General features: G+C 35.1%; 1 protein-coding gene across 1 annotated transcript in view; it reads right to left on the reverse strand.

The window, feature by feature from the left end:
* Positions 1-9,220, reverse strand: part of PROS1 (protein S) — a 61,399-nt gene that overhangs the window by 43,609 nt on the left and 8,570 nt on the right. The gene's annotated exons all lie outside the window — the stretch shown is intronic.

Genomic DNA, 9,220 nt, shown 5'->3' on the forward strand with positions numbered 1-9,220 from the left:
CTACACTTGGGAAAAGCAGCATGCTGAAATGACTATATCAAAAGTTATAGCCACACATCTCTAAAGCTAGAGTAATAAGCTTTCTCAATTTTAATGGAAAACCACATGACCTCTGTAAAGATAGAGAAATGTGGGAGTACAGTCCAATCAGCTACTTAAAAGATACTTGATGAGCTAAAACATTTGATTTATTCATACAAATGGAAAATAAAAATCTTTGGAAAAAGGAAGATCATGCGCAAAGCACAAAATACAGAAGGCAAAGGGAAAAAATTTGGTAGTATCAAATGCATAATGAATTTCAAACAGCTAAACAAACAACAACAAAAATAACAAAGTTCAACATCAAATGACAGATTAGAAGAAAATATTTCATAATATAGAATGGAGAAAACTACATCCAGAATGTATAAACAACTTTTGCAAATTAAAACAATAACAACAACAATAAGCCAATGGATAATAAGAACGTGTGCAAGATTAAATACAAAACAATATGAAGAAAATATAAAGAAAACACTATAATCAAAATCATATAAACATCACTAAAGAGGAAAATAAAAATGACCAATAAATATGTGAAAAGACGTTCACTACAAATTTTTTAACTAGATTTTTGCTCATTAAATTTGCACAAACTTAAAAGACTGATAACATCAAGTAATGGTGAGGGTAAGGGGAAACAAGTATTCTTGTATATCGGTGGTAGGAATATGTACTGGTAAGCATTATTTTAAGGTAATCTGGTAGTAGCTGAAAATTTAAAGCACACATACTCTTCAATTCAACAATTCTGCTTCTAAGAATGTCCTGCAGATATGTACCTGTGCTGGAAAAGGTGTATATAGAATGTTTGTTGAAAAACTGTAATATCAAAAAATTAAAAACAATTTAAATAACTTTCAAGAAGGGAATGGAAAAATAAACTATAATACATCTGTACTGTGAATTAATATGCACTTATCAAAGAGAAGAAAGATATTCCTTTATTGAAGATCTTCAAGATATATTATTAAATTAAAAATGAAAATTGTGGGATGTCATACTATCACGTAACCCTATGTATACCAGCCATACTTGTAGATATGTAAATATCATGTGGACAGATACACAGAAAATAGTTTGGAAAGACACTCAAACTACTGATTGCAATTATGTTGGAAGAAAAGAATGGACAGCATGAAGCTTTGGCTTTATTGTTTTAGTATGTAAACAACACTACTTTTTAATGAAAAATTTTAAAAGCAAAAATAAAATCTACAAATAATTTTTAAATCCTGATTTAAACCATAATAATGCTTTCACTAAGATGAGTAAGTAATATAAACAGATAAATTTGTTTTTCTCTTTTTTATCTTATTACCTGGTGAAAAAGGCATACACAAAAGATGACAATAGAAGGAAGAAAAAGAAAAGCAAAAGGACTAATTAATCAAGTCACCATAATTATTAGTTGAATAACTGAACATCTTTCAAGAATGAAGTAAGTAATGCTATTTTATTTCTCCTACTTGCCAAAACAGAAGTTTAAATGTGATGACTAACTAAATAAATAGTGTTTGGGTTATATTTTTAACCCTATGTCTTACCATCTTTATCACTGTTCATTAAGATCAAGATTAAATCAAGGCTGTGTGTGTCTAATAGATGCTATTCTGTGAGCACATTACCTGCCAAGTGTATTACTGACTGATAAATGGTAACCCTATCCACAATGGAAGAATCTGACATGGCCAATTATCTCATTTATTTGAAGTAGTTTTGAGGATGCTACTTTATAATAAATATGGCAAAAACTGAACCCTTCTGAACCTCAAAGCAAATATGTATCTTTCTGGGGAAAACAATAACATCTTTCTCTGAAAGATAAATACAGTGATGCAATAACAAAAAAATCAACGTCAAATGCACTTAGAAAACTAACCATAAACATCACTCTTTTGCATTTCTTTCTTATGGAATATTAAGTTTTGGAATTTAAATCTTAATATTGACATTTAAGAATATCTCTTCCCCTACAAGTGACCCCACTGCAGGACACGAACCAGGTTTGATAACACGTACTATATTCATGTTGTGAAAGGGGAAGTTCTCAAATGTCCACAGAAAACTAAGGTGTACATTTAAAGGAATGCTCACGTAAGTTTATAGAAGGAAAAGGAAACAAAAGAGCCTCCATTATTTCAGAGAAGATGGAACTCACATAAAGAGCATGCAAGATAGTTGCCCTAAGTTATAGTGAATAGCAAAATTAGGACTTAGATCCCAATGTCCAGACCTGTGACTATCCATTACTATCCGCTGCTTCTCAAAAAACAGTCAGAGGTTTCATTTTCTCCACTGATTAGAGGAATCTTAAAAAAGGAAACTGTTACACCTCTACCCTAAAGGATATTGAAGTTAATAATAAAAACCTAATTTTGTCTAAATTTGAATGCTTATGTTTTATTTCATCTAGGCTCAAGCCAATAATGTTTTAAATTGGCATGGTACTTAATAATTTTCAATGTGTATATTATTTCATTTGATCATCACATAAATAATGCCATAAATCAAAGGACAGAATTATCATCCCCACTTTCCTTGAGTTACTTGAAGAAAATGAAGCTGAAAGAGGTTACATGACTTGGCCCAAGGTCATAGAGCTAGGATGTGCTGCTAATGGGACAAGAATTTAAATATATCCATCCTCCTAATCCAGTGCTCTTTCTTCTCTATATCTGCCACTCAAATGCCAACAACATACTTGATTTTAAAAAAAGAAATTATGTGGTTGTGGCATGGACAAGTTTGATATCTTAAATAAGACATTTACTGTCCTTGGGGCGCCTGGGTGGCTCAGTCGTTAAGCATCTGCCTTCGGCTCAGATCATGATCCCAGGGTCCTGGGATCAAGCCCGCGTCGGGCTCCCTGCTCAGCGGGAAGCCTGCTTCTCCCTCTTCCATTCCCCCCTGCTTGTGTTCCTGCTCTCATTATCTCTCTCTGTGTCAAATAAATAAGTAAAATCTTTAAAAAAAAAAAAAAAAAAAAAGAAATGCTTTTACCAGCTGCCTCAGTCAATCTACCCAAAAGCATGCACCCTGCCAGACTGCAGGAATGTCTACAAAGTTCCATTATTTATCATAATAGTCATGGCATATAAGCAAGTATATGCCATTTTTACATTATCTCCTTTAATACTAATCACAACTGTTCTAAGTAGACAGTAATTTTCCCATTTTATGCATGAACAAACTACAACTCAGGGAAGTTGAGTTAACCTTACCAAGCTCACACAGCTGAGAACAGAAGCCTGCCTCCAAAACCTGTTTTCCTTTTGCATTACTACACTGTCTCTGATCACTTGTTTCACTTCTTTGGATTAAGAAGTTTTTCAAGAAAGTCTGTTAAAACCTGAGTATTGTTGCTTGAAAAGTGTTACCTTCAGATTCATATTGTTAGGTATAATGTTTAGTTATGAGTCTTTCAAGTTAGAAGAATGACTGAACTATCTAAGTCTTCCCTCTTCAAAACAGTGACCATAGCAGGTTGAACAATTATGTCAATAACATAACCATTGTTCAAACATTAACTGGAATTCCTTTTTGAAATTGTCTTAACAGCTTTCATATGTTCCCTTCGATATTTTCTGTGGGGGCAAATCTCTGTTTTTTGAGCATAAGATTTGATTGTCTTATCCTCAAAAAAGTCACTTATTGTTACTGGTACTTCATAAAAGCACCTGTAAATAAAGATAGTGGGGTTAGCACTCCCTCTGGTCAGAGGAGAATTTCCCAGTGTTCAATTCATTTCCACCTGGTCAAAGGGAGGTCCTTTCCTGAGGCCCCTCTTTTCCCACTGAAGTGTTCAAACTTGCCACCCTCTGTTCAGGGGTTGGTTAGGACCACTGATCTGCAGGTTGCCCAGTACTGATCAGTCAGAAGAGAGTGAGGTTGCAGATGAAGGAGATACAAGCTTTGGGATAACCCATCCTCTGAATCTTTTCATTCTGCTCTCTTGTCCTTTGCCAAGATGGTTCTCACATTCCTCCTTCCAAAGCTCATCTCTTTTTTAGTTCTGCTTTCTGTCTCTCCTTTTCCCAGGCCCTACTTGTCTGTCATCCCAAGAATGAAGAACTACCCCTAAAAAAAATGCGTCTGAGAGAAAATCTCTGGCTAGAAATTGGGTTGGCAGAGTGTTTGAATCTTTGTTTCTGCTTCAATGTGGGATGAAGCAGGGGAAAATTGTTTTCAATGTACAAATAGAACAACTAGATAATACTTTGAGATGTAATTGTGCTTCATGTGTGTCAACTGTTGAAATGGCATGTTTTTAGTCAAAGCCTGAAGAAAAACAGAACTGCATGTAATATAGAAACACTGTTAATTAATAATGATGGGAAAACATATGTCCAGATATTACTAACTCTATTTAAAATACTCACATAGTAATCAAACATAAAATCTTTTGTTTTTTTCATAAAGATTTCTATCACGGAAGATTTCTAATTGAGGAGGAGTATTTAAAAATGTGAAGACTGCAAGGACTATGAAAACCAAAAGATAGATTTTTAATTAGGCATTTGTTGGCCTATATAATTATTACCAATTTTCAGAGAAGCTTGTGTTAGACTTCAGGAAGAAATGCCATGTCTGGATGCATGCTACACTTCAATCTTTTTTTAGTTAAATTTTTAAAGAGAACTACTACACTTGCTTTCCTCTCAAGTTCTTATTTTTTTTATATTGAGGACTAGGCTGCTGAGCAACTGAGTGTTCTCATATTATTATGTTAAAGGTTAGAAAAGTGTTAGAAAAAGTATTCTCTAAAGGTGAACTATATATGCATCCATTCTTCAAGAGGACTAAGCAATAAATAGGCTGATGAGAAATACTTTAAAAGAATCAAAAATCATAAGGAATAGATCTGGATAAGAATTTAAATCTGGGAAAGAAAAAGAGGAAATAATCTATGAGTTATATGTTGTATAAAGGTAAGTCCTAAAACATTGGATTAAAAAAGATGAAGACTGGTGTTTATTTATAAGTAGAAGAAGCCGTTGGTGCCATTAAAAAAAAAAAAAAAATGTGACTATCAACCCCCATTCTGGCTGAGTAGGGAAACAATGCCTGAACTGTTTATAGCCACAACAGGAGTGACATGGACCTCTCCTTACTCTGAGATTTAATTATAATTTTAATTTACAGTGCCTAGTCTAGAAAAAGAAGAATAAATCAAACACTCTGCCATTGTTTCCCCAAGGTTAAAACCTTTTGATTGTAGCCATAGACAGAGAAAGTGGTACTTATCTGTTATTCCTTCCAAAACAACAAATACTTCTACCCAAAAGACAGAACAGGCAGCTTAATAATCCCCCCAAAACAAACAAAACTAACAAAAAACCCAAACACAACATTAATCATTCCTTTCATTTGATTTGTCTGCTGTTGGTGAATAATAAATTATAGTACTCCGTTTGAAGGGACTCAGAGTTCAGATTTTGGCAAGGCAGGGAGAGGGATTTGCTAGCCCTCTCTTTCCTTCTCCAGATAACTACACCACAAACTGGCTATACTTCCTGAGGCTCCAGCAGGAGGCCTCCTTTATGACGTGCAGAAGATCTTCCACGCGGTCAGCTTTCCTTGTCTTTTTCATCTCCGACACACTAGGACACCAGAACAGCATCTGCTTTTGACATCATGTACCAAGAGGTAACAGCACAGGAAAAGTTGTGGTTTTGTTCTATTTGACCTATTTGTTAGGATAGCATCAATTAATATTATTAGTTCACTGGCCTGTGTCTGTGTTTATTTTTGGATAAGCAACAGGCAAACTGTTCCTGGACATTTTTAAAGGCAACAGTGAAAGAGTTGACCTAATTCTGCACTATCCTACTTCCTTCATATCTCCCAGATATGAAGCAAGGCTTAGAAAGACTCTGGATACATCCCTTTTGACTCTTAAGATACATTATTTTTAAGTGCTGATGTGGAAATGAGATTATTTGGAATATTGGTATAGTATTGAGTAGGTGCTTATAATTCAATTTCTAAATTCCTGCCAGACCCTCAGAATTCCTTCTTGACTTTCTAAAAGGCTATAAGACACAGTCTAAATAGCAATGGAATAAAATAATTTATTAAGGAGAGAGGAGAAAATGATTTGGATAAGGATTTGGGGAAGAAGGATAATAAAACAAGTAATAAGGAAAGGTATATTTAACATACAGAAACTCAGACCCACTTAAAAAATTGGCCACAAAGTACAATAAACCTACTTCTCCTCTTCCACAGTTACAAAAAACAAAAAACAAACAAACAAACAAACAAAAAACACACAAAAAAACAGAACTTGTGTTCTACTTGACAAGGCATATGGACTGAATCTGAATGTTTGGCATTATGGTCTGAATGTTTGTGTCCACCTCCCTGAATTTATATGTTCTAGTGGAAATCCCCACTGTGGCTCTATTTGGAAAAGGGGCTTCTAAGGAAATAATGAAGGTTAAATGAGGTCATGAGGGTGGGGCCCCAATCCTACAGGATTCGTGTTCTTATAAGAAGAGACATTAACGAGCTCTCTCCCTGTAAGCATACAGACCCTGAGGAAAGGCCATGTGAGAACATAGTAAGAAATCAAGGTCTACAAGCCAGGAAGGGAGCCCTGACTAGAAACTGAACTGGTCAGCACTTTCATCTTGGGATTTTCCAGCCTCCAGAACTGTGAGAAAATAAATTTCTCTTGTTTAAGCCATGTAAACTATGGTATTTTGTCAGACCAGTCCAAGCAGACTAATATGTAAGGCAAGGAGGTTAGTGACTATTTCTAGCTGCTCTTTAAAGTTAATGGATGAACTGAAAAATAGAATGGACTACTTCTCTCCCACCCCAAAAAGTTCACCCCCATTTTTATTCCGATTGCATTGACAAAGATTTAAAACGAAGTTAATGTTCAATGTTGGCAAAGATGAGAGCAAGTAGGCACTCTTAAATATACTTTTAAAAGCAAATTTCCAGGGAGAAATCTAACAATATGTATTCAAAACCTTTAGATATTCAGCTAACCATTCAATTTCTAGGAAATTAATCTGAGGAAATGAACAGGACATATGTAAAGAAATATGTATGAATATGTGCATCACAATTTTATTGATATAAGCAAAACATTGGAAATAATCTAAATTTCCAAACATATATTTTTGATTAAATATATTATGATGAACATATATGAAGAAAAACTATAAATCTATTTTAAAGTGTGACAGATTTTATTGACATGAAAGCCATCATCATACTTTTAGGTGAAACATCAAGTTAAAAATATTAGAAAAAAATAGTATTACAGCACAATTCCATTCTTGTATGTATGTATTTTAATTTCTAAGAATATATATATATATATGCAGACAAAGTTGCTTAGAAGAATATAGAGCAAAACATTACTTTGGCTGGTGGGACTACAGATGCATATTTTTAGTGCATATCTGTATTCCCAAACTAGATTATATTAATCATGGATTACTTGAATGGTTTAAAAATGTTAGGGAGTCAGTAGGATATAGTTAGTAGTTTAATCTAAGTCTCTGTCTCTCAAAAAAAAAGTTAATAATAATTACCATTATTTAGGATGAGAGCCAAAATGTAATTGATTTAACAATAGGATCACTGTTAACAGTCCCAATCACCAAGACCAGTGGGAGGGTGAGAAGGAAGAGAGGCAATAGAGACTGCTAGAATAAACCACTTCCTCAAGAAGTTCAAATGAGAGCAGGAAGAGAACATGGGATAACAACTCTTGGTAGAGGGTAAAAGTAACATTTTCCTAAAGTTGGGAAGGTGCATCACAGAACAGCTGTGAAACTCCATGAGAAAATGCCAAATCTGCCATTTTTTTTTATTATTTATTTTTATTTATTTGACACAGAGAAAGAAAGAGTGAGAGAGAGAGATAACACAAGCAGGGGGAGCGGCAGGCAGAGGGAGAGGGAGAAGCAGGCTTCCCGCTGAGCAAGGAGCCCAACGCAGAGCTTGATCCCAGGACCCTGGGATCATGACCTGAGCCGAAGTCAGACGCTTAACCTACTGAGCCACCCAGGCACCCCCAAATCTGCCATTTTGAAAGATGGAAACTATCACACAAAAGCAGGAAGTTGTATTTTTACCATTTCTATGAAGATTTAAAAGCCATTGTTTTTGAATGTGTCTTTTTTAAGTCCATTCCAAAAAATGAACAAGAGGACTAAGAAGAATTATACTAATGGCCTAGAACTAGTGAGAGCCAGTTCCTATTACTTTACTCACTGTAGAAACACTCAGAATCTAGATAAATTATCCTTGTTTCACTTCCCCTCAAGCCTGGAGGACTCAATTTCCATATTTAGAACAATGTAATATAAATAAAACTCTTAAATGAAATGGTGTTCTCACACTGAAGTTAATAACTCAAGTTATTATATATTTTTTTTAAAGATTTTTATTTATTCATTTGAGACACAGAGATACAGAGGGAGAGAGAGCATGAGCGGGGGAGAGGCAGAGGGAGAGGGAGAAGCAGACTCCCCGCTGAACCAGGAGCCCGATGTGGGGTTCGATCCCAGGACCCCAGGATCACGACCTGAGCCGAAGACAGATGCTTAACCATCTGAGCCACCCAGGTGCCCCAAGTTATTATATTTATTAAAAGCGAAAAAGCAAGCAAGGAATAAAAAGCATCATAACTCTACTTTCTAAAGACACTATTAAAATGTTATCCATTTTCTTCCAATCTTTTGTGTGAAGTATTTTCTTGTCTAAAATTACTGAATTCTTGCCCATCCCCCAAAATTATTATAATTATTTACTTATATGTATTTCCCAGATACATACAAAATAAAATAGGAATATTTAGGTAAAAAGGATTTGCATCACCCAATAGAAAAAGAGTCAAGACCTACTATTTGTTTTTGCATCACCAAGGTGAGTTTTTTTCTTCTAGCATTAACAAAACATTACCCTCAATCAAAGCTTTAAATTTAAAGATAATCTGAGTTTTGCTAATGTCATATATCATCTTGCCCTTTTTGATTAACTGACTGGAATCCTAAAACCCCAATCCCACACCTGATAAAAATTCCAATGTCTCTCAAGACTTCGTCCTAGGGCACCTGGGTGGCTCAGTCTTTAAGTGTCTGGGCTCCCTGCTCAGCGGGAAGCCTGCTTCTCCCTCTCCCACTCCCCCTGCTTCTCCCTCTCCCACTCCCCC

The sequence above is a fragment of the Mirounga leonina genome, unplaced genomic scaffold, assembly GCF_011800145.1.
Source record: "Mirounga leonina isolate KUSES-001 unplaced genomic scaffold, KU_Mleo_1.0 Mir_169, whole genome shotgun sequence".
Classification (NCBI taxonomy): Eukaryota; Metazoa; Chordata; class Mammalia; order Carnivora; family Phocidae; genus Mirounga; species Mirounga leonina.